General features: G+C 42.8%; 1 long non-coding RNA gene across 1 annotated transcript; it reads left to right on the forward strand.

Moving 5' to 3' along the window:
- Nucleotides 1–3607: 3607 nt before the first annotated feature.
- LOC123289957 (uncharacterized) lies at nt 3608–22527 on the forward strand. Its single transcript, XR_006534237.2, has 3 exons — nt 3608–3725; nt 4365–4558; nt 22262–22527. It is a non-coding gene; the product is annotated as an uncharacterized lncRNA (long non-coding RNA).
- The last annotated feature ends 1477 nt before the right edge of the window (nt 22528–24004 follow it).

Below are 24004 nucleotides of genomic sequence, written 5' to 3' on the forward strand. Positions count from 1 at the left end.
AATGCCATGAGGATGAGATGATTACTACCCTTACTTTAGAGACGAGGAAACTGAGAATTAGAAAGTTAAGTAACTTTCTTAGTGTCATACAGCTAGATAAGGCAGAGCTGTCTAACAGCCAAGCCCACACAACTCTGCAAAAAAGGGAAGAAACTATGTTTCTCCTTTCTTCACCTGTACTCCAGCCTTCATTCCGGGCCTGTGATTGTTCTAGATGACTTAGAGCCAATGAGTCACTTCATGATGTCTGATATCTCCAATGGCACTATGAGAATGGAGTTGAAAAGAACTGAGACTGACATAGAGCATTTCTCAGGAGTCTTTGCAAAGCCAGTGGTCAGTACTGATCTCTGCAAATGCTAACCTACCACTTAGAACTAAAGCCCTCTGGAGTCTGTTTTCCTCAGTTTCTTTAATTCAGATTTTCATTCTCTAGGTTTCATTGACTTTTTTTGGTGTTTGGATTCTTAAAATATTCAGGCAGAAGTTTTAGAAATGTGTGGCAAGTTTTTGGAGATTTGAAATTTCTATTACAGTGTGGTTAAAACCATTTCAAATCTCTTCAAATCCCCATGAGTTTGTGGTATAAATATCAGTGAGATAGGTACTTTTGAAAGGGATCTGTCTTTTTGAAAAGTAAAGAGATAAATGTTTGTTAAGCTACAGCTTTGGGCTGAGCATGTAACGTTTGTCATATACTTTGCTCCATGTAATTTCTAAGATACTTCTGCGTCACTAAAACATATGTTCCTAGAAGGGCTAGGACTACATGTTACTCATCTTTGAGTCTTCAACGCCTTGTCTGTGCCTAGGATGTGGTGGCACTCCATTAATTTGATGAACATCACACATGAGAAAACTGATGTGAGGACAGTGTATCCAATGCGAGGGAGCACCTTCATTAATCAATCAGCTAATCAACCAATGGATAGAAAATACAGATTTCTCACGGGCAGCGGAGGCTCCATGTCTTCACAGGAGGGATTTGGAGGAGGCAATCTGGTTGGAAGGGAGGCCTTCAAGACAGGTCTTAAAACTGTCATGGCAGAGCAAGCACACAATTTTTGCTTTGTTGTGTTGATTTGGAGTGACTTTGGAGGTGCTGATAGAGATAATGGAGAAAGACAATAAAGCCCTTCAAACCACTTTTTGGTACCATGATTAGACAGAAGCTTCTGGAGAAATGCTCCCAGAGGCAGAAAGAGCTGACATGGAAACGTACTTAATTTGGTTCCTTTAACCAACCCTATATGAGTCAGCAGCAAGTAGAAAAGATGAACCAGTAGTCAGCAGCAACAGTATAACAGAGGGGACACAAAAGGAGTGAGCTGTCCCTTGCTCCCTGACTCAGTTGTAATAGGCAATTAAGCTTTCTTTGGTAAAGGAGTTAAAGGTTCTGGCTATGGCAGCAGAACAACTGACTACAGCTTGTTGACCCTTGAAGAAAAGGACTTTTGACCTAAAAGTTGAAAGGGCTATCAATCATAATAAGGCTAGCTATAATCATGGAGTGCTAAGGACTATTTAGTCTTACTTATTGCTATCAAGTAGGCGCTATTATTAACTCCACAATATGCTTGAGGAAATTGAGGTTTATATATGTTCCATCACTTGCCCAGAGCCACACAAGGAAACAGCGTGAAGCCGGGATTCAACCCTGGGACCCTGGGCCCGTCTGGCTCTTGAACTGCTCTGTGTGACTGCTCGCTTCTGGACGGCCGCATCACAGAGGAGCAGTCTCCTTAGGGGATGGGACTGGAGGCCACATTGTGTGAGTGAGAGTTGAGGGCTGTCCTGGAGGATTTTGTTTTTCACATTTTGATATGTTCTCCAGGAGTATCTGTTTTATTTCTCTGTTCTTTTAATCACAAGATTGATCTGAAAGGGACAGTGAAGGGGGAAAGCAAGCTAGTAGAAGCCTCAGTCAGCCATATCAGTGATGGAATACAACTGTTTGAATAAGTGGTCCCCTAACTTTGAAGTGCAAAAAAGCTACCTGGGGCACATATTAAAAATGCAGATTTTTGTTTTCTTCTTTCAGAGATTCTGATTCAGTAGGCATGGGGCCTGGGAGTCTGCATTCTTTTTTTTTTTTAAAGATTTTATTTTTTCATTTCTCTCCCCAAAGCCCCCCAGTACATAGTTGTATATTCTACGTTATGAGTCCCTGGTTGTGGCATGTGGGACGCTGCCTCAGCATGGTTTGATGAGCAGTACCATGTCCACGCCCAGGATTCAAACCAACAAAACACTGGGCTGCCTGCAGTGGAGCACGCGAACTTAACCACTCGGCCACAGGGCCAGCCCCGGGAGTCTGCGCTCTTAATAAGATCCTCCAGGTGATCCTAATGCCTGTGAACTACACTATACGAGCTCCTCACAACATCACCACCTACTGGCAGTGTCCTCTAATTGCAGGCCAAGAGGAAGTTGCCAGGAGAGGTTAAACTACTTCCTAAAGCTGGACTGGCAATCCTGACCTCCAACATAATAATGTCTCAGCAGGACACTACTGAGTTGTCGTGGTGAGTATAATGGAATGTATCTCGTCTGACCTCAGGATTAGACAAGCCATTTGTGAGAATGATTTAGGATTATTAACTTCTTGCTTACGTTAAAAAAAAAAAAACAATTAAAGTGCTCAAAGATAAATAGATTTCCCTTTGCTTCCTAGCTCAGAATACAGATACAAATTAAAAGTTTTCTACATATCTAGAGATGGCTTCGCTTTGTTTGATAAGGACCAAGATGTGCTCAAGCGTTCTATCTCCACTGTATAAGGTTTGAATTAACTAAAGAGGTTTTCCAATCTGCTGGAAAGCACTATACCTCTTAAAACAAGAGAAGAACACTCCAAAGGCAGCACACCACCACACAAGAATTTCCAGAAAATAGTCTCTGGCCCCAGAGGACTTTCTGGTTTTTAATTTGAAGTTTGTGTTACAGTGAAAACCTTCCTACCAGGTAGGATGAACATGTCGGTCGCCTGTTGACTGACCTGATCATTTATTTATCTTTACTGTCTGAATGAGAAATGTCACTGGCTTAGCAGTGCAGTCCCTTGGCAAGGAGCTGACCAGGGCCCAAGGGAACGTTGACAGCAGCTGTTATTACTAATTTAGCTCCGTGCCTTGCATTATATTTAAAGATCACCACCACTCAGCAGAGTGCTGTGGTATTATGAAATGCTCAGATGGGAGGGGAGGCACTCCCAGGGCCTCAACGACAGTCGGAGCTTTCAGTCATATTGTGTTACAAGGATACAAGAAGCGGCTCCAGCATTTGAAAGTAGGATGCAGCATAATTACACACGATTAACTAAGGCCTCCTTGGGCAGAAGCCCAATCTGAGACTTTATCTGATAGGCCTGCAGAGCAGGAGAGAGAAGGAGGGAGAGACCTTATTTTAGCTGTGTTAGGGAAAAAATGTCCAAGGTTGTGGCTGACTGAAGAACATCATGACTAATGAGAAAGGAAAAGCAGTTCAGATAAAACAAAAACAGTTTTCTACTTCTGTCACTTGAACTGTTTATGTGAAGCAATCATTTTTTAACTATTTCAAACAATATTATTGGTCCACAGGATGTTGTTTCCCTCGTTGTGTCCTCTTAGAGAGCTGGAGAGAGTGTTAAAGGAAGAGCAGGGTAGGAACTGAATTGAGGCAAGCTCCTAGCAAGACAATTAGCAACTTGAAGGTGCAAGTCCACTTTTCTCTCCTCGTTCAGGGTGAGCATTAACTTTATAAAGAAATCAATACTTATATTTGTTATATATAATATAACTGGTTTTCTTGTATATTTGCTTCAGCTTGGTTAAACTGCTTTGCATGACAACAGAAATGTTCTGTTAGGCTGGAGGAAAGCATTTCTTGAAAAGACAGAATACTGATCTTCCTATAACTTTGCGGATTTAGATTTTGTGTACAGAATGGCTTCTATAACTATGGTGGGATTATTTCAGAAGAAAATACATCTTTCAAGGGAAGAGTGAGGCTAGAATTATGAGTAAAGAATTATATAGGAATGAGAAAAAAATTACGTAGCCTCTTGGAGGCCAGTTGGAGTGCCAGTTGTGTGTAAAGGGCCGTGAGTACTCAGTGAACATACTTCGAGGCAGCAAGCACTGAAGGAATGAGTCCCATGAGAAGTTCAGGGAGAAATACAAGACACTGAGGGATCATTCTGAAAATCCAAGACATAAATAACTTTGCTGCACTGCATAAAGTTATAGCTGTTGTTCACTGGTATTTTTTTTTAACCAGATACGCCAGCTTCATCCATGACGGGGCTACTGGAAGAGAGTCTTTGGTGTCAAACTAATCCCAGGCACTAAGTTCCATGTCTCCTATCCCCTTTTACCTTAAAGGACAGTGTTTTCTCCTTGCCTGATGGATCTTCAGACTCTGGTCTTCGGCTCTGGTCCTGTGTGTTTCTCCTCCCGCCCTTCCGCCCTGAGCTGGAGGAAGACTCTTCAGTCATGAGGGACAGTCAACACCTACATTCTGTAGCCGCAGGATCCTGCACAGCTTGCCCTCTGGCCCATTCTCCACAGCTGAAAAGGTGCTGGATGAAATTATTTACGTATTAGGGCTTCCAGCTCCCGCCCTCCCTTCTGTCCTTCTTTTCTTCCTTCCTCCCTCCCTTCCTTCCTTCTGTTCCTTTTTTGAAGTAGGAAGGAACACTGTCTTTTTTTAAAGTTTAAATATTATAGGTCAAAATTTATTACGGCAACAAACTCTCTGGGTATGATTTTCTAGCCCAGCAGAAGGACCACTTTTTGAGGAAATGTTATTTGCGTTGGATATTGCTTGAAATCAGTTCCAACACCAAGTTTCTGGTGGAACAAAAGAGGAGCTGTGCGGCAGAGGGCCCACTGGGCTGGGAGGCAGCAGACAGGGCAGTGCTTAGATCTCCTGTGGAGGACTGCTGTGTGAGCCTGGGACTGTCCCTCTACCCTCTGGGCCTGAGCCTCCTCCCTGTGACATGGGACAAGAGAGCTTTCGATGTAAAGGAACTCTGTACTCCCTCTCGTTCCTCAGAGCCTACTATTCTCTGTATTGGTTGAAATAGATTTAACTGGACTTCTGAATTTTCAAGTTTTTTCTTCCTTTGTTCCTTCTTTCCTTTCTTCCTCCCTCCCTCCCTTCTTTCATTCCTTCCTACCCTCCTTTTTCACTCTCTCCCTCCTTTTCTTTATTTTTCCTAGACATCTATCTTTACCTTATTTTGTTTCTCTATTTCTTAAAGTCCATTATTTTATACTCGGGAGACAGAGGATCAGAAGGGCTAAGTGATTTTCCTAAGGTTGCACAGTTAGTAGTTATGTAAGAACCTGAATGCATCTTTAGGATTGGGTCTCTCTTTCTACTATGTTATGTGTCCATAGCTTCTCTCTTGCTTTGTCCTGGTGGTTCTTCTTATAGGTAATTTGAAGACCTCAAACCAAAAAAATTAAGTATGGTCAATCAGATTATACTTTTATTCCAGAACACAGGAAGGGGCAAGGTGGGGCTTGAACATTGGGAAGTGTGTAGTAACTCTTCACCGGAAAATGGGGGAGGATCAGGCTTGGGCAACCTAAGAGAATGCTGGAAATATTTGCTCCCATAAGACCCAGGAATGTGAGCGAGCTGTTTGACAGCTAGAATTTAATCAGTGTAGGCACTGGGAAATAGCAACCACCTCAACCAGGAAACCTGTATTCCAGTCTCTGCTCCAAACATTAGCTGGGTGACCAACAGCAGTGACTTCACCGACACCTCAGGGCCTGAGTGCAGTAGTGATCTGTTAAATATCAATAATGATAATAACAACAATAATATAGAATCTGCCTCAAGGCAGGGGCACTGATCTTTGAGGCTCCTCTGGGCTCTATGTTCTAAGATTTGATTTTGTAACTGAAAAGAAACCTTGGACAGATGATGTCAAAAACTGTGAAAACACCTGATGCACTATGTAACCCCAAAATTAACAAAACTCCTAGTTGGGACTGCTTTTTCATCATTCTGAGCTGAAAAATGAGAATATACCTTTGTACTTAAGAGATAATTTTTCTCCCTCCCCTTCTTGCTCTATATATCATTACATGGTATTTATAATTAGAACTGAATTAGAATAACTTAAAAAAATAACCCATTGTCCTGGTTCTTGCTTGCACAGGGTTCCACTGGCCTGCAAGGTCTCTCCAGGCGGTGGCTTGTGGGAGTCCTGGTTTATGCCCCTTGTCCTGCTCCATCTCCCTGCAGCTGGGCACTGCCACCTTCACCAGGCACTGCTCCCTCCTAGGTGGATGTTGCTGTGCTGTGAGGTGCTACAGCCCTGGCCCCAGAGCCACAGTGCCACTGTGCCTGCTGACAAAGTGGGGCAGACCCCTTTTTGGGATTACACACTTCTACAGGGCTTCTAAACGGAGCTGCGGGTGTCTCGACAGTGAGACAGTGTGCCTAATATTCCCTTATTGTTTCTAGTTCCCAAAAAGGGTTCTGACTTTGTGTGTTGAGAAAGGAGTGAGGAGGCTGGGCCATGAGATGGCAAAGCTGAATGAGAAACACCTCAATATACTGGGTTCCAGGCTGAGGCTTTGTTCCTGGGCCAAGCTTGTCATGCACCATGGATGACAACTTTCCCAGTCTCCTGGGACTGAGGAGTTTCCTAGCATGGGGACTTACAGTGCTAAAACTGGGTAGTCCCTGGAAAACTGGGACAATTGGTCACCCTAAAGCCTCCGTTAGCCCACATCCCCTCCCAAGAGGTTCCTGGGAGGTCCCGGCATTTAGCCTTCTATGAACCTGGGCAATACACATGGCTTAGATTCAAATTGGGACTGCTGCTCTCTATTTACATCGATTTTTGTGTAGAATAAATAAAATTTGAATTTCTTCATTTTTGCATATTCAAAGAGAACCACCCATGGTGGTGTACCTGGCACATCACCAAAAGAGGCAGCCCTCCTCACTTGGGATATCGGTCAGACGTCATGGAGGAGTGCTAAATTCAGCAACCCCAACAAATATTTGTTAAACATCTAGCAGAACCCTACGCAGACCTCAGCCCCCTTAGTACAAACCTGAACCCCTTCCTCCTAACAGAGCAGAAGGATTCTTTACTGTTTCTATGCCCTTTCCTTGAAAGTGCCCCCCACCCTCCAAGAGGGGATTTTCAGTTCTTTCATCACTATATCAAAATTTAACAATATTATTTTAAATAATACTATCTGGGAATTAGAACCAAACTGGCAGTGTACAGAGATCAATCAATTTCTCAGTTTTATTTTTTCCCTTTAAACCGCGTGAAGGTAATTTAGCCTGCTTCTAATTGCAATCTATTTAATTACAATGCGTGCAGATGTAAAAGCAAGTACTAACACAGGTTGCAATTAAAGCATCATGTCAGAAAGCTGTTGAGGTGTCTGTGACTGTGGAATTGGAGGATGGAGGAAACCTCAGGTCCTTTAGCTCATTTTCCTATTGTGGGGACTTCATGCCACATTTATGTAATGCTTTGTGTACATCTTCTGTGATGATCACACACAAAAAGGTAGAAAGGATTGACACTATTTATTCTTTAGCCACCAGCTGCCAGGCCTGATCCGGGAAGATGACATAGATGATTTCATTTAACTTGCTCAGCTGACCTACAAGGGCAGTATTTTACTCCTATTTGTGGGTGAGTTGACGGCGCTTGAAGAAATGAAATGATTTTTCCCAAGTTGTCACAGCTGGTAGGTGGTGCAGGGATGAGCTGAACCAGATCTGCTTGGTGTGGATGCCTGCACTCTTGCCACCCTAGAACATCAGCCGGTCTTCTCTCATGGGGAAAGAACCTGAGACTCACAAAGTGACTTGGCCAAGGCTCGATTACGGAATGTGAGATCTGGAAAAGCCGTTAGAGGGTATGAAGCTCAACTTGCTCATTTTATGAGGGAGGAAATTGAGGTTCTGAGAAGCTGGGTTGAGCTGGAGGCCTGCTGACTGGGGGCTGTGAAGCCAGTACCCTGCCATCCCTCTTGGCCTTGGTTCTAGTGTATAAGCTCAGACAACTGCCCCTTCACTTTCCTGGGCTGCTCCTCTTTCAGAATCCACCTCTGGGTGATTAATTGTGCTGGGCAGGCTGATGCCTGAAGCCTCTGTTTCCTCTAGGGAAGGTAGATGACTAAGCGATGGAGTTATGGTCTCTCTCTGTAAGAACACTCCTATTCTGGTGTTTAGGAATTTGCCTCCAAAATCTAGGCAAAACGTGGCTATTCCCTAGCATGGGGAGAGCTGCGATGGCTTTGAAAGCCATGGATGCATACACTCTGAGGAGAAACATCAGGCTGCATTAGCAGAGAGTTATGAGATGTTTTGCGAAACTGGATATAATTCCAGTGTTGGGAGAGTGAAGTTTTTTTCGTGAATATTACTTCGTTTGTTGATTCTCATCAAACTTTAGCTCACATAAGAACCTGGAGGGCCTGTTACTACTCAATCGCTTGTCTCTGGCCCCAGGGGTTCTGATCCAGGAGGTCTGGGTGCAGCCTGACGATTCCCACTTCTCAGTGAAACCCCTGGGTGATGCTGAGGCACTAGGCTCCGTCGCTGACCACACCTCAGGAGCACTGCGTTAATACGCTTACTGAAGGCCATCTGGGCCTCTGCAGGACAGCCGCCTCAGGACCCGACAAGCCTGAATAGGGGAAGGTGGCCACGCTTCTTTAAGCTTTTCGGTTTTCAGTAAAACATAATTTATGAAGAAAGAACTAGGGATGTCTACCACTTAGTCCATCTGTTGACAATTTATTTTCCATTGTAAAAAAATGTAGATTCTACAATTTATTATGCATAAATTTGGTGATATGATGGGTGAAATCCAGTCTTCTGAAATATGACAATTGCACAATAGAGTAATACTTAACAATATCATTTTCCTACACAGTGGATGCTGCTATTTATCCCAAAACTGCTGTCTACGGTGTTTCCATTGTTTTTTGTAGCGTCCAGGGTCCGTCATCCCAGGTTCATTTATAAACTCGACTCCTTACTAACGGCCCCAGTCTCTCTGGTCTCCCTCTCCCTTAGTTTGAGGAACACTAAAAGTTACAGGCAGGATTATGTTTACACGGATGCATTCCCTTTTCCAGTGGCTTTTCAATGATAAGGTGTGTGATCCTGGCCGCAAAACTAAGAAAACTCTCATTAAAGAACTGCTATTTGATCAAAGGAACCAAAGGCTCAAGTGAGGAATCACCTTTTAAACAGCAGCTTCTCCTTGATGTAATTTGCGGGAGCGCTGCCAAGCATTTAGGGCACAGAAACCAGCGAGCAGAGGCAGCAGCGTGCTGTTTTCCCTACAACTCCGGAGATAATTGTCCATGCTGATCTGTGATTTATTTCTTTCACTGAAAACTTCAAGGGAAGGAATGCATTCAGTGAAACAGAAAAGGGAGAATCCAAAACACGTATTTTTAATTACTCCAATAAAATGCAACTGCATAAAAAGGCCTCTTGACAGCTTTCGTGGTTAAATTTCATAAACAAATTGGTAAATTTTAGGACGTTTATTTGCGAAATTTACCATCAGAGAGCACACTTCTTTGAGAACTGAGTAGGTCTGATTTTCAAGCAGAAAATCACATGGTGCTTCCTTTGGAGTGGGTGAAGGCACGTGCAGAAAGCCGTGAGGAGGGCCGTGTCGTGTCCTTATCTCTGTTTGCGCCATCCAGTCTCCTGCGCCCGGGCAGAGCCCCCAACCCCCTTCTCCTGTTCTCTTGAATTATTCCACTCAGTTTCTAGTTGCACTTTTCTCACCCCAAGAGAAAAAACCCCGAGGAATGAACGCTTCGTCTTTTATAGTCCGCTATTTTGGGAGGTATTTGAGGCTGTCTTTGAACCTTATTTCATTTAAATTGTTTTTTCATGCTAATGTTGTTCTCTACCTAATTTTGGTCACTTCTTTGCAATGCCCTTTCACAGAACAAAAACAGAAATAGGTGCTAGTGTCACTGAGTGGAAGTTTGCTTCCCAAATGCCCTAATTGTCCTTAATCCAATTCTCTTATATCAGAGAACTATAGCTGCCAGCGCCGTTGAGAAAGAATATTTTCCTTGCTTCTGACAGATTCTTCCCCTAGTGCCTTGATCCCAAGCCCTCCAATTATGGTTGAGTGTCCTGGAGTCATAATGCCTGAACATAAATAGTCCTTAAGCATCTAGGTTTTTTTCTGGCAGTTCACTATTTTGTCTTCTTCTTTCTTATTGACAGTTACGTAAAAATACTTTCAAGTTTGTCACGGCTATAACAAAGGGCATTGAATGGAAGAATCGCTCTCCTTTGAACCCTTCTTCAATGCTGAAGTTTAAAATTTTTTCTTTATGTATGTCATGTTTTCCTGTTTCTGTTTTATGTATTCAGAAGACACTGCCAAGAAGGAGACTGTTGGATCAAAGGGCATTAATGTTTTTCTAGCTCTTGAAACAATTTGAGTATAGTTTCACCATGATGATACCAGAATTTGGTGTTACTTTTATTGAAATTTGTTTTGCAATCTTAATAGATAGATAATGGTGCCTATTATTTTTAAATTTTCATTTCTTTCATAACTAGTAAGATTTTTTAATACGTTTATTTGCCATTTGTGTCTGTCATTAAAAAAATACCACTTTATGTTGGTAAATATTAGTTCGGTGAATACTGAGTGTGTTGGGCACATTCTTGCCCTTGGCAGGATAGGAGGGAGGGAGAGAGGAAGGAAAGAAGGGACCAGTGAGAACTCATGTTCTAACAACAGTCATTGGCAGTGCTTGACCTTGCTCAAATATGGGCCCATCTTACAAAACCTGTCCCAATTTAAAATTAGATGACTATAGGGGACAGTCCAAATATACAGGCTTTAGGAACCAAAGCCTTCTGTTTAACTATTCCTTGCTTCTTTGTTATGAATGTGTTTAGTGTTACCATATGCTCTTCTCCCTTTGAGATGGGCATTTTGCCATGTGTATAACGCTTTGAGACTATTAATTACTCTGTATGAAATAAGTTATTATTACTTTGAGTCTCTCCTCTGATGATTCCAGTTCTCCAGGAGAAGTGGGTTTTCTTTTTGTTAGTTTTTAAATATTCTGCTTCTTATTTTGAGACCTAGTTGCAGTGTCAGGACATGGAGCTCTGGTGAACTTTCATGATAACTCAGCTCTCTGGGGTCTGCATAATTTGGGGAAGACATTTGTCATTGGTGTCCTGGAGGACTCGAACGTACTACATGGCTTCTGCTTTGCTTGGGGACATTTAATATCGCCAACATATTTTTTATGGCTAATGCTAATGAGGACCCATAGACTCATAGAGATGAGCAGTCTATTTCTCTGCCTCTAAGTAGGACAGCCAGCAGGTGGGTTTGTTTAATCATTTGTTCAATCATTCATTAGTTCATGGATGAATCCAAATCATGTTTACTGAAAAACTGTAGTTCTAGGCACCCTGCTAAGAACTCTGATTCAGGATTATTTAGTGCAGGAAATGCAGCCATGCTTCCTCTGGGTCTCCTGCTGCTAATTCTGTGATGTCTGTTAAATACTCAACTCTTTCTAGTGAACTAACTTGGGCTAATATTACTCTTCACCTCACCCTTCTTCCTCAGCACACCCAGCTGATAAGATCCTTGAGCAAAGAAAGGAGTTGGAGAAAGATATGTGACTTCACGATCTGAACGTGGAGAAAATGGAGGCCTCATTAGAAACAGGATCAGAACAGGGAAGTGCAAGAAATTAATATTGGCCAAATACCAGGCACTTTATACTGTTGTGAGGATTATAGAGAATGACAAATATGAAGCACCTGATGATCTGATTTGCATTTGTTGAGGGTCTGTGACTGCTAGGTTGATTGAACTGTAGGAGAATGAGAAAGGTTGAGAGAGGAGTCAGAGGCTGTTGGGAGTGTTCAGAGTGGGGTGGCAGCTTAGATCATACTGTGGAGATGAAGAGAGGTGGTCAGAGCCCAGATATATTCTGGAAGTGGAAATGGCTATGGCTGCTGAATGATTGGATGTGGAAGATGAGGCAAAGGGAAGAATCAAGGCTGACTTCTGGGTCCCGGCTTCAGCAAATAGCTGCTGCCATTTATTGAACCAGGAAGGACAGGACTGGAGAAGTATGCTGCTTGGGGAACAAATATGACTCGAGCTGTATGGGAAAAGGGGAAATTCTGGGCCCACCATTTTGAGAAATCTTGTCTATATCTTTCTCCTGACAAATAGGAGGAAATAAATTGACACACTTAAAAGTGCGTCATGTTCTGCAAACTCTCCTGGTTGAATAGATGGGTTAGATTCTCAAAATTTTCATCTCCTTTAAAAAGATATGATTCCATATTTCCAAAACCATCACAAAGGCCAAACTTTTCTAGCCCCTGGAACTCTCGAGTCAATTATTGTAATGACAAGAAGCAAGGGAACATTCATGGAACACTCACTCTGTGCCAATCATTGTTGGAAGAACTTTACATATGTTACCTCATTTAATCCTCGCTGTAACTAAATTAAGTAGGTTATCTTACTCTTCCTATTTTACAAATAGGAAAACTGAGATATTAGGAGGCTAAGCACTTGTCTAAAGTCATATGGATAGTAAATGGAAGAGTTAAGATTTGAACCCTGGCAATCTAGTTTCAGAATTGATGCTTTCAATTGCTGTATTACACAGCCCAAAAGAAAATATCATAAGAATTAAGATTGCTTTCTCATGTTGACTGCTCAGCTTTAATAAAAGCATCCTGAATTTCTTGTCTTTTAGGCACAAATTCATCTCTGTTTCTCTATGGTCTGATATTGATGGATGCATTTTGCATACTCCCTAGAGAGAGAAAGATGGTAAACAAATTAGGAAGGTATCCTATTTTTTTTGGGATGTTTGCATGGTTGGGTGGGTATGTGTATCCATATGACACACAAAACACACATGATCACTCACATAGGCATCTAAAACTATGGAATCTTGATGTTGTAAGGGAGCTCAGAGATCATCTTTTTATAGGGAACAGCTTCTGAGGGTGAGGTGACTCCACACAACCTGGTTAGTAGCAGAAGTAGCACTGGAACTGAGTTTTGCAATCCACAGGCCACCTGTAATTTTCTCTTTCTCTCTTGTGTATACTGTGTCACCTCTATGTCCCTCCAAAGGATGCTTTCTTCATGATAATTCTGTGTGAGAAGTTTGGAGAAGAAGCAATGACTGTCTATAGTCCTTCATCTAAAAATAAGCAAATATCCTCCAGAGTTAGCAATGGAGATTGTAGAGGGACTCTGAGAAACCCTAACTTTTATGTCCTATGATTTGTTATCTTCCTAAAGGTCTTCAGTTAATTATTTCTGCCACTATCTCCAGGTGGCACTGTTTCCCCATTAACACAGCTCTGAGTAAGAAAACACTATACTTTTCTAGTAATACCTCACAGCACAATGGAGGTCAGGCTGAAGATTTTATGAAGATCTTCACTCAAAGGTAGGAGAATAACTAAAAGTGTCTGTAGCTCACAGACCCAATCTACCCTGGTTGGCGTCCTGTGGACACAACTGTACAAAGGGCTCCAGAACCTGGGAGTTGCTAAACCAGAGAAGCAGAGGTGGTGGATTATGTCCCTCTGGGGAGAGAAGTAGGGACAATATGCTTAGGTTGAAGGGCTCCAGAGGAATCATATACAGAGAGTGGGATATTTGGGAACTAAAGGGCAATAAGGCAAATTCATTTCAAGTCCTAAACCTCACAGAGTTAAAGAAAGAACAAGAGGATAGATGACTAAGTGGAAACATCTTGCAAGAGAAACAAGAAATGGCCAGGATCCAGAAGATGTGGCTATAAAGATGTGGAAGAAGGGAAAAATCTTGGAGATAGAGAAGAAAGCTGGAATTTGGTGAAAATCTGGCTGTGCAGAGTAAATAGATGTGAACAACTAAGTTTGACTTCTAATTTTGAGTCTTTCTCTAAATTGAGAGAAGGAAATGGAAGATGGACAGGTGAACGTCCCTTAGCAATGGGAGAGTTCTTTTGGTAAAGAGTTCCCCAGGAAGAGTTGTTAAAATTGTGTCCTGAGAATCAGGAGAACTGAGGGGACCTCGGGCAGGAGAACATATTGACTACTGATGTGATTTTCAGCAAGAAGGAAAGGAGAAACACTAATAAGGAAAAACAGTTCTTAGATTCTATCGCTGCACACGTCAAGCCTTATCCTCACCTCTCCAACATTACCTATAAAGTGATGCACAGTCTTTCCTTCAAGCTCTGCTTCTTGGGATGTGTTTACACATAACATGAAAAAAATACTGGTATGTATCCAGCTTTTTGTTTCTATTTTTCAAGCAGGAAATGATTCTTTTTACCAAAAGGGACTTTTGATAAACATCCTTCACTGAAGGATGCTTGCCTGTCTATGCTGGCACTGAGGGCTCAGAGCAGAGAGGCAGGGAGCTGCAGTGTCCCCAGGCACAGTCAGCATCTTGCAGACAGTGTTGAGTAAACAAAGCTTCCAGCAGAAATCGGTGACTCAATGAGTATATGCTGGGCAAATAAAAGCAAAGACTAAGACATCGTTACAAAAGCTTTGAAGCAATAGGGATTTCTCTAGAGAAATTGCACTTCTCAGAAAAGATGTAGACAGAACAGCATAGGGACTGTTTCCTTAGGTCAGGGGCAGACCTGGCAGTAATTCCACAGGGAGAAGGGGCTGAACGCTACAATTCAAATTACAACTGTATTCTTTTTTACAAAGACTTATATTATGGAACATTTCAACCAACTGTAAAAACAGGCAGACTAGTATACTCATAATTCAATTTCAACAATTATCAACTTATGGCCAATTTTGTTTCATCTGTGTCCTCTTTGCCTTCATATTATTTTTGAAGTGTATCCAGACACAGAATTATTATATTTGGAAATATTTCAGTACACATCTATCAAATATCTAATCAGCATTCAAACTTCTAATTGTCTCATAAATGTTATAATTTGTTGCTTTGTTTAAAACAGGATCTAAATAAGGCACACTTGTTGTGTTGGTTTATTTGTCTTTTGGTCTTTTAAAATCTACAAGATCCCTTCATTATTTTTTTTTGTTTATTCCTTGCAATGAATTTGTAGAAGATAACTATATTCCTTAAGTTGTTTGGGTGTAAGCATCTCTGTGGCAGAGACTGGCTAAACATTCCCAAGCATGCTTTCTTTGCCTGCTAGGCACACACAACCAAATTTCCCATCCTTCTTTGTGGTTAGATGTGACCAAGTGACTGAGCTGTGGCCAATGGAATGTGGGTGAAAGAGAGGGGTGCCACCATGCCTGGCCCATAAAGATCTCCCATGACCCGCTCCATGCTCTTTCCTCTTACCCAGTGAAGCCATGCATTAAAGATAGTAGAGTCACAAGATGCAAAAAGCCTATATCCCTGAATCACTACCTAAATAACAGGAGGATAGTTCCTGGCTGCCCAGGAGAGCCTTCTGTTTTGTTGCTGAGATTTTGGGTTTGTTTGTAACATCAGCTAGCATTTCCTTAACAATTATTATTGTTAACCATTTATGTGAATCTCATTATAGAGTAGTGGTTCTCAACCCTGGCTGCATATTACAAACACCACAAGAACTTTTAAAAAAGACTGATGCCTGGGCCCTGCCCCAGGAAAATTAAATATGAATCATTCGGAGGGAGGGGTTCAGGGCATTTAAACAGAGCACACCATGTCGTTCTAATGTTTCTGGGGTTGAGAACTACTGTTAGCAATTCTGAGTTCAGTGATTCTTAGGAACTCTTCTCATCTTCATAAAGTACTGAGCTGAAAAACCCCTCTAGATATTGTTTCATTGTTATATATAGATACCAGGCAGGATAAACACTCTGGTTATTTGTCAAGATTCTGGAGAATAGTGTGGTAAAGTCAGGTATACAGCCTCTCACCTCCCAGTTGCCTTTATATAACACGATTTTAATGGAACTTATTTCTCTCTGGACCACACTGGCACACACCGTGTTAAAACTTTCCATTGCAATCCTCTATTTATATGTACGTTTCTGCCAGTAAACAAAGGACCTTCTTGAGAAGAAGACCTCTGTGTCCCATCATTGTGCCCCATTGAGTGGAACAGTGGCAATCGCATAGTGGGCTTTCATTAAAGATTATTGATGAGTGAATGAGTGAATGAACTTATCATGAGGAGATTATGGAAGTGCCTGTGCAGAGTAATTTTTCCAGAAAGGAGAAGTAGGCGTGAAGAGAAATGAGGCAACAGCTGACTCGAAGTAAGTAAAGCAAGAAAGCCTCTGGTCAATTAGGTTTGAAGAGGAAGAAAGTACAGGAGAGAAGAGAGAGATCTACAACATCATTAGAATCATGAGTGATGCATAGTACCAGCTAGGAAGCAAATACACACATCATAAAATGTTAAACTTGGAAGGGACTCAAGCACTGATCTAGTCCAGTGATTCTCAAAGTGTGGTCCCTGGACCTCTGGAAGTCCTCAGCATACTCAGGGAGTCTTCAAGGTTAAAACTATTTTCATAACAATACCGCACCTGATTTGCTTTTTTCATCATGTTGACATTTGCATCATGGCACCATAGCAATGGTGAGTAGAACTGTTGGTGCCTTAGCAGGGATCAAGACTCTAAATTGTGCTCTTCACCACCATCCACTCACACTAATAAATAATAAAGCCAGCTCTACTTAAGAATGTTCCTGATGAAGCGGCGCAAGTTATTAATTTTATTAAATCTTGACCCTTGAGTACATGACTTTTTACTTTTCTGTATGACAAAAGAGGAAGTATACATAAAGCATTTCTGCTGCGTACTTAAGCTCTTGTGTGTTGTTTGAGTTGCAAGCTGAGTCAGTTTTTTCATTGTATACTGTTTTTACTTGACAGAATGACTGACATGCTTTAATTATTCAGACCTGGGAATCTGGTAAACATTTTCTTGAAAAGAAAAGAATTAAGCCTACTATCTCAAGAAAAACACCTGAAAGTATTTGTTGGCAATGATAAAATTCTAGCTTTCAAGCAAAAATTAGAAATTTGGAAAACATATGTCTACCACCATACTTAATATTTTCCTAATACTTCAAGATTTTCTGATGAGATTGGTGGTAATATCAATGAATATGATTTTTTGATGTTGTTCAAAGCGATGTGTCAACATTTGTAAGATCTGAAATAAGCCAGAGAACCAATATTTCCAAGTGACCAATGCATGCTTTTACAAAATCATGTATCAGTAAAAGATACATTCAAAGCGCAAGATGGACCCATGGATTTTCATGTAACAATACAAAATGTTTATTGATATGGCTTATGCATTGCAACTGATCTTTAAGAAACTACAACTTATGAAGTTTGATATAGTATCGTGGATGACTATTGACAATCATCTGGAAAGGCTCTTAAAATATCCCTTTTCTGACTACATATCTATGTAAGGCTGGACCTTCTTCATATTCTTCAACTTAAACTACATACCAGAATAGATTGAATACAGAAATAGATGTGAGAATCCAGTTGTCTCCTATCAAATAAGACATTAAAGAGATTTGCAAAATAGTGAAACAATTCTACTCTCCTCATTAATTTATTTTTGTTTTGGAAAATAGTTGTTTTTCAAAAATATGTTTTGTAGGTTAACATGTAATGAGTTTCTTATTACTAATTTAAAAAACTTTCCAGTTTTAATTCCTAAGATGTTAAATATTGATAGATGTAGTCTATCTAAAAGAAAGATTTTTGGGCTTCTCAATAATTCTTAAAATTATGAAGGGGTCCTGAGACCAAAAAGAGCTGAGAACCACTGCATTAACCCATCACCTCATTGTTCTGCTGGGGAAACTGAGGTGAGAACTAGATAAAGAAATGGAGCATTAAACATTACTAGAATAAGTTGTCAAAATATAAACGATAGTACTTCTTTTGCAGGAGAAAGTGCTTTCAGACAGAAAACAAACACACAGTTCCTTACTAGAAGTGTTTCTTTTGAGTGTTTTTACGACCTGCAAGTGCAGTTGTCATCAGTGTGGATTCTAAGCTTGAATGATGTGTGGCATGGTGAAACTTACCAGAAACAAGTGATTTACTTTATTATTCTAAATTTAAAAACCTTGAGTATGCATCTCAATCATTTGTCTTTTTGGAAAAGTACAAAAGAAAACAACGGCAACAAAAGGAAGAGCATGGGACATAGATGAATGGACAACTTATCCTAACTAGAGCTGGTTAGTGGTTACCCTGGGCCCAGAAGCCAGGGTCCTGGTTGTTAGCCATGGCTACTACAGGAAACAAGACAGAAATGAGATCTTCATTTCTCATGTTGAGTAGACAACATTCTACTGAGAGAGATGTGATTGAGGAGTACAGGATGCTTTAATACATGTTTCCTGCAGGCCATGCCACTGTCAGAGATACAAGAAGGCTCAACCAATCAAAGATTTTCAAGGACCAGGGATGTTGAACTTCAAGTCATGCAGAATTGTTGGGGGCTGCTGGGGAAGAGAAGCAGAACAGTTCCAGGTCTGAGGAAGGAGCAGAGAAGAGGGTGATGTAGGTTTCAGGTAGACAGTGGGGTCATACACTATCCTTTTCACCCAGGGCCACTGAGCATTTTACATGACAGAGATGAAGGTCTCAGAATATAGACCTGGGCAAGAGGAACCCTGCACTTTAGAGGCCCCCAATTTGGCCTCCTCTAGCCACATACCTCCCTACAGGGCAAAGAGTCTGCAGGACCAGGGGAATTTTCCCCCACTCAGCCCATGCTACTCACTTGTAGGCCACATTCTGGGTTCAGAGCTCCTGGAATTCTCTATGCAAACAACCCCCCTCCTGTATCCAGTGTCGGCCTGTCTTCCTGAGGGTGGTCCAGGCACCACCGTGTGACCCTAAATCTGAGGGGTGGCTGAGGGTTGGCTATTTGAGGGAGTGTGGGTGGATCTTGGACATGTGGTCTGTGGTGTCTACGCTTGAGCACATGAGGCCCCTTGGGGTACAGAGGGAGCAAAGAGTCGTGGATGGCTGTCCTCGTGCAACGTCATTCCTGCACAAAACTCCAAGGAGTCTAAGAATTCCAAGTTTAGATCTGACCTTCTCTAGTGCATCACCTCACTGTTGTCAAAATAGGAAGACAGAACATATTTTTAAACAGTGGGACTCCATTTATACTCTTGTCTGGGGCCCCACGGATATTAGCGGCAGGTCTGTCCAAAACCACGTTTGCAGACGTGCTGGCTGACCTTTAGTGTTGGAATGTTCCTGGTGAGCAATGGTCTCTGTCTCCAATTATTTCTTATCCAGAAACTCAAACTGCAGGATCAGAATGTTTTCTCACATTGGGATTTCTTAGTAAAATAAACATGTTTGTAGCTAGGCATTGTATCAGAGAATTTTACAAGTCATTAAAATTATGAAGGGGTCAATAAACCTCTCCCTGAGGGGGCATCAGCTGGGCTAGTGTACTGTATTCCAAGCTAGTGGGCACAGAATGGGAGTCCTCTCAGGAGTATCCATCTGTTTGCCTGTGTTGTTGCTAGAATCTTCCCTCTACATCAGTCTGGAGAGATGGCTGCCCCCAAGCAGGGTCACTGACTCATCTGCAGCTTGTGGGGAAGCAAGGCCTGCTAATTCAGAGACTATCAGACCCAGAGGAACAGTGCATGGAACCAGAGCTCCTCAATCATGACACCGTCTGGGCGCACGCCATACATTGGAGAAATGCCTGTTGACTCACCATCCTAACGGCAGATGGCTCAATTAACAATCAGAACTGTGGCTACTGTTGGGAGTTAAAGATATGACATTCTAAATCTTTGCAAGTCACTCTTAAATATAGTTGCCATTGTGGAGTGCTTCCTGTATGCCACTAATCACTTTATGGTCATTGTTTAATATTTTAATTTAAATTCCCATAACACTACTCTGAGCCAGCACTGTTCTAGGTGTTTACAAATGTTAATTCGTACAATCCTTATAACAACCCTATATGGTAAGCACAATGTTTAATCCCATTTTACAGTTGAAGAAACAGAGGCACAGAGTGGTTAGGTAATGTGCTCAAGGTTGTAAACTAGTAGGTGGTGGATTGGGAGCAAGAACTGAGGCAGTCTGCCTCCAGGGACCAATATAGTTAATTCTCCCAACAGCCCTTAAGGGTAGACACAATTAGCATCACATTTCATGGAGGAAGAACAGGAAGCAGAGTCCTCTAGGATGAATTGAATTGGCTGAGGTTGCATAGCTGATCAGAGGTGTCGGGGCTTCAACACTGTCTACTAAATCAGGTGGACTGTGGAGCTCCCCTGCCCCTTTTCTGAGAGTTCTGGATAAACAGGACTTTGCTGCATATTGAAAGACTTTGACAGTTGTTGAAGTCAGGTCCACTGTATGGGTTCCATTTTGCGTAATGACTGATTTGGGATAAGGGCCCGTGGATTGGAATAGGAGAGGCCCTGTGATCATTTTTTAAAACACTTGAGATCCGGGAGGAGGAAAGATGGGCACTGTAGAGAACTGAATTGCCCCTGCTGCCTAATGACTTTGGAGACTTTTGGATACTGGGTGCTCAATTGACATATGTTGTGACCGTAACCAGGATACATAGAATGAAATGCCTCCTTGTGCAGTGAAAGGGTCCAGGGTTTGGAGAGGGGCAGACCTGGGTTTCCATTCCACCTCCATTGTTTACATCACCACCTGGAGTCTCATTTCCTCCTGCTAAAATGGTAATGATAGCACTGACCATGCTGGGTTGAGGTGAGGATAGGGCTCAGAGCAGGCAGCCCACATATAAATGCCAGTTTCTTCCCCTTTCTTCCTTCAGAGCCTCACGAGAGCCCTGAAAGAACCTATAGAAAGCTCCCTGTGTAGGGGATTTGGCTAGTGAGGGGAGTGTCATGCCAGATTATCCATCCCCTGGACTCCGGAAAGCGGAGACCTCCCTGGCCAGCAGTGTAGCCCGCTGAGCCCACTGACGCAATGGCTCCGGCAGAAGGCCCGGCTCTGCCTGGCCCTGGGCCTGGGCTGCCTGAGCCAAAATGTAGGAGCCAGGAAGCCTGGCTAGAGAGGTCCAGAGGCCTGTGGCCATCCTTTCTCTTCAGCCCAGGGTCTGCCTCTCCATGCTCAGAGGAATGCTTGGGGAATTTGCAGAAGCAAAATGGGGGAATTGGTGCCGAATTTCTCTTTTCATTCTATCTTGCTGGTTTTGTTTTGTGTTGTGGGATAAAGACAAATGAGCAGTAAAGCCATTCCTGAGAAGCCATCAAAATTGGCAATTTGCCCCCTGGGCCAAGGCTGCAAAGGAGCCAGGAAGCTGTAACTTCACATTTTTTTGTTCTTTAAGGGAGAGAAAGGAGCCCAGGTCTAGAAATATTTCTAAAGCATTTCCTTTGCTCTCCTTGCCTGGCTCAGAGGTAAGAGAGGGAGCTGGAACATATGTTCCATATTGATTTGCATTTGCACACTTTCCTGCATCCATTATTTCACCTCATTAGGGCTTGGAAGGGGAAGCGGAGCCGAGTGTGGCAGCAACATGCGCTTTCCTGAGCCCTGTGGAGAATTGTCCCAAACGGTAAATGAAACAGTTGCAAGGGCCGGCCAGGAGCCCGCAGGCAGCCGGCATCTCCAGGCCCAAGCCCAGCAATGCCCAGCCAGCTTAGAAGGGTCCAGCTGCGCCCGAGCCACGTGGCCCAGTGAGGCAGCCTCCCAGACCAGGCGGCTCCTTGATTGATGATCCCGCCAGAGCTCACAGAGTGTCCACAGGGCCTCGTCGATCCCCACACGTCTGCTCTCCTGGTGTTGCACTCCCGTAGCAGTAAAGCAAATGGTTATAATGAATCAACTCCTTCCCTCTTTCACTAGTGACCACCTTTTAAAAGTGGGGCTGGACAGAGAACTATTGTTTAGTTCTTAATGCAAGTGACATAAAGGAAATCCTAAGGTCAGGGCTGATCAAGAAGTAGGAGGCCTGGTGATGGGGCAGCAACTTGCCTCTGTGGCTTTCACGTACACCTCAAATTTATAACCAAATGAGCCTCTATGTTCAGTTGTATTTTGTGTGAATGTATTAAAAATATACACAGGTATGTATATGTATACACATATGCATGTGTAGGCGGGTAGATATGGAAGCGGCCCAGGCCTCACTAGACCTCCTAACAGCTCTGCCTAGGACAACCCTCAAAGGTCTGTGTGATCATCTCTCTCATCCTCTGATGGCTGTCTTATGGTTTGTTTCTGAGACTGTTCTCTTTCCCTTCCTTGAGTAGAGACCTGGTTCCTAGACCTGCCTCCTCGACCTGGCTCTGTCACTCATCAGCTGTGTGAACATGAATAAACCCTTGGATTCCACTGGGCCTTCATTTCCTCATCTGTTGAGTAGATGATACCATATTGATCAACCTAGTTACAGTGTTGAGATTTTGTGAAAACAAAATGACCCAACAATATCTGTCAATGTGCTTTCATGGTTATAAACTGCCATGTAAAAGTGGGGTAGTATCATTTGGGCATGAATAAAACCATTTTTCCCCCTTTCTTGTGAAAAACTGTCTTTATTGATTATCTATTGAAGATTTCCCTTAAAGTCATCTGGACTAGCTCTGCGCCTGCCATAAAAAAAGCATCATGAGACCAAAAGCTAGTCTTTGGGAAGAAAAAGAGCTCTTCATAAGCTTCCCCAAGGGCAGGGATTAAGCAAATTCAGGGTTTACTAAAGAAGGGTCATGAACTAGCAAAGTGTTTGGTGATTGTTCTTGCCTCCATCCAGAAAGGGAAGTGGACACTGGAGCATTTGCTGCCCTGAGGAGAGAGGGGTCCAGGCCAGAAGAACATAAGGAAGATCATGAAGACTCTGTGGCAAGAAGTAAGGTACAGCCAGCCCCGGGGGTGTGGCATGACCCAGGCTCAGGGTGGGGGAACATTATTTCATACATTCTGATTTCCGCTCAATAGACAGAAGAGCTTCAGGACTGCTCTTCACCCCTATCTTCTGAGAAGGGTTTCTCACGGGTCTGTGGTTTATCAGCTCTCAGTTAAGTGGTTCACAGTGCCGTTTGCTTTAAGGTAACTTGAAAAGAAATCTGTTCTAGGCCCTAGAACAGACAGTACAGAAAAGTGGGGTGGATTAGAAAGTAAAATCGGGCATCAGGATGACAACAGTTTACCCTCACGGAAAGGAATTTTCTGCCAACTGTTCCTGTATACTTTTCTTTCAAACATCCCCTCATTACCATTTTAAAACATGTGCTTATTCAGCTGCTCTCCAATTCTGCAGTTTGGCAAAGTAAAGTTGGTAGTATTAGCCGTTATGTTGCGGCTTGAGGGCAAGGCATGCTGGGTCTTTGGCATTCAGGACATTGGAAGGCGTGGAGGAAGGAGAGGGCAGCCCAGTTAGAGTCTGGAAGCTGATAGCCCCAGATACACAACGGGGAATGGGCATAGCAGAGGGGGATGCAGGAATTGTTGTAAACCAGGGGACCAGGCAGTCTGTGGTTGCTGTTCCCTGGCAGCAGGAGCATCCTGCCTTCAGCTTGGAGGGTGGCAAGTCATCCTATGAGAGGGTTCCAGAAGACAACATAGAGGCAGAGTGGCCAGACCTAGCCAAATGGACTGTGTTTCTGTTTGGGCTTGGGCACTAGACAGGGCAGGAGGCTGCACAAAGGAGGCAGCAGTGCCTGGGGCCTGCCAGGATCCAGGGAGTAAGCAGAGCTTGGCTTAGGGGCCAAATGAAAGCTTGGGCTTGGCCCTGCTGTGCCTGGGCTGGGGGCTTCTCTTGGCAGGCAGACCAAAACCCAGCTGTCTTGATGGGGCTACTTGTAACAGTTCAAACACCTATTGGCCGGCCCTGACTATGTGGTGATTGGATCAGAGATTGGGGTTGCCTGAATCTGAAGGCTGGAGACTTCAAGAAATGCCCCTACAAGAACCTAGAGAAGATAGAGGCTGAGCTTTGGGGATAATATGATTCCCTTAGACATTATTTACTCGTATTCAGGGACAGAATTACAAAG

Source organism: Equus asinus, chromosome 9 (genome assembly GCF_041296235.1).
Source record: "Equus asinus isolate D_3611 breed Donkey chromosome 9, EquAss-T2T_v2, whole genome shotgun sequence".
In the NCBI taxonomy this organism is placed as follows: Eukaryota; Metazoa; Chordata; class Mammalia; order Perissodactyla; family Equidae; genus Equus; species Equus asinus.